Here is a 2,658-nt window from a genome sequence, read left to right on the forward strand (position 1 = left end):
AACCTAGAAAGCTTTGCTAAAGGTTATGAAGTATTGGGCAAAAAATGAATGTGTTAAAGACGTTGCTGGTGTTTTGTTCACAATTGTCCATCAAGGGCAAGAGAGTCACAAAATAAAAACAAATTTAGGAAGCGGTTTACTTGGTTAAGATGGTATCTCTGAGTGGTATTCGATTTCTCAACTACAGCTTAAAATACAGGAATGTCTGGTTCCTGGCCAGGGATGAAGTATACCTAACAAGGAATGATAAGAATATTTTTGCCTATTATCTTACAAAACTAACTAAAAGCACTTTAAAGTGAAAAGGAAGAGAGAGAGGGAAAACTAGGTCCCAATATAGATATTATAGGGTCTACTCAGCACAGCAGCAGCCTTTCTTCCTCCACAGTGGTCAGCTACAACCCCCAACTCCCCAGCAACCATGTCGAAGGGACCTGCAGTTGGCATTGATCTTGGCACCACTTACTCTTGTGTGGAAGTCTTCCTAAAGTGGAGATCATTGCTAATGACCAAGGAAACAGGACCACCCCAAGCTTCATTGCCTTCACCGACCTTTGATCAGTGATGCTGCAAAGAATCAAGTCTCAATGAACCCCACCAACACAGTTTTTGATGCCAAAAGTCTGATTGGTTACAGATTTGATGATGCAGTTGTACAGTCAGACATGAAGCACTGACCTTTCACAGTGGTGAATGATGCAGGCAGGCCTAAGGTCCAAGTAGAGTACAAAGGGGAAACCAAAAGTTTCTATCCAGGAGAAGTATCTCCTATGGTCTTGACCAAGATGAAAAAAATTGCTGAAGCTTACCTTGGGAAGATTCACGAATGCCATGGTCACAGTACCACCCTATTTCAACGATTCCCAATGCCAGGCCACCAAAGATGCTGGAACCATCACCGGTCTCAATGTGCTCCAAATCATCAACGAGCCAACTGCTGCTGATATTGCTTATGGCTTGGACTAAAAGGTTGGTGCCAAGAGAAATGTGTTTATCTTTGACCTTTGATGGTACTTTCAATGTCTCCATTCTTACCATTGAAGATGGCATCTTTGGGGTCAAGTCCACAGCTGGGGATGCCCACTTTGGTGGAGAGGACTTTGACAACAGAATGGTCAACCATTTCATTGCTGAGTTCAAGCAAAAACAAAAGAAGGACATCAATGAGAACAAGACAGCTGTTCGCTGTCTTCACACCACTTGTGAACATGCTAAGCGCACCCTCTCTTCCAGTACCCAGGCCAGTATTGAGATTGACTCCCTCTATGAAAGTATCGACTTCTATACATCAATCACCTGAGCCCGTTTTGAAGAGCTGAATGGTGATCTCTTCCGTGGCACACTGGACCCTGTGGAAAAATGCCAAGCTAGATAAATCACAGATTCATGACATTGTCCTGGTGGGTGGTTCTACTCAAATCCCCAAAATCCAGAAGCTTCTGCAAGATTTATTCATTGACAAAGAACTCAACAAGAATATCAATCCTGATGAGGCTGTTACTTATGGTGCAGCTGTCCAAGCTGCCATTTTGTCTGGAGATAAATCTGAGAATGTGCAGGACTTGCTGCTGTTGGATGTCACTCCTCTTTCCCTTGGAATTGAAACTGCCGGTGGAGTTATGACCATTCTGATCAAACATAATACCACCATCCTCACCAAGCAGACACAGAACTTTACCACCTACTCAGACAACCAGCCTGGTGTGCTTATTCAGGTTTATGAAAGTAAGAGAGCAATGACAAAGGATAACAACCTGCTTGGCAAATTTGAGCTCACAGGGATTCCCCCAGTACCCAGGGGTGTTCCTCAGAATGAAGTAACATTTGACATTGATGCAAATGGCATCCTCAATGTTTCTGCTGTGGATAAGAGCACAGGCAAGGAGAACAAGATCACCATCACCAATGACAAAGGACGTCTGAGCAAACAATATGTTGAGCGTATGGTCCAGGAGGCTGAGAAATACAAGACTGAGGATGAGAAGCAGAGAGACAAGGTATCTTCCAAGAATTCTCTTGAATCTTATGCTTTGAACATGAAGGCCACCAGAGAAGATGAGAAACTGCAAGGCAAAATTGGGGATGAAGACAAGCAGAAGATCCTTGCTAAATGTAATGAAATAATCAACTGGCTGGATAAGAACCAGACTGCCGAGAAGGAAGAATTTGAGCATCAGCAGTAAGAATTGGAGAAGGTCTGCAACCCCGTCACTACTAAGCTGTACCAGAGTGAAGGGGGCATGCCAGGAGGCATGCCTGGTGGGTTCCCAGGTGGTGGAGCAGCCCCATCTGGAGGTGCTTCTTCTGGACCCACCATTGAAGAGGTCAACTAAACACACCAGAGGAAAGAGCATTCCACACAGTTTTCCAAAAGTTGAAGGACTCAAATTTATAGCCAAGGCAGTACCAGTTTAAAAGTAACATTTAAGCTACTGGGTAAATCTGGGCATCCTGAATACTTGAATGTGTGCAGAGGGAGAGAAGTGAACAACATTGTACTTGATCAGTACTGTATAAGGTAGAAATGTAATTCTTGTCCTAGAGAATAAAATCTATTTAAATTGGCAAAAAAATATAGATACTATAGAGCAGAGGATCTTTTTTTAAGCTTTCTTAAAGCTGGAAGTGTTTTTTTTTAATTTTTTTTAAATCATTATT

General features: G+C 42.8%; 1 pseudogene; it reads left to right on the forward strand.

Moving 5' to 3' along the window:
• The first annotated feature begins 421 nt into the window (after positions 1-421).
• On the forward strand, positions 422-2,333 carry LOC118851448 (annotated as a pseudogene).
• Positions 2,334-2,658: the final 325 nt, after the last annotated feature.

The sequence above is a fragment of the Trichosurus vulpecula genome, chromosome 5 (genome assembly GCF_011100635.1).
Source record: "Trichosurus vulpecula isolate mTriVul1 chromosome 5, mTriVul1.pri, whole genome shotgun sequence".
NCBI classification, from domain to species: Eukaryota; Metazoa; Chordata; class Mammalia; order Diprotodontia; family Phalangeridae; genus Trichosurus; species Trichosurus vulpecula.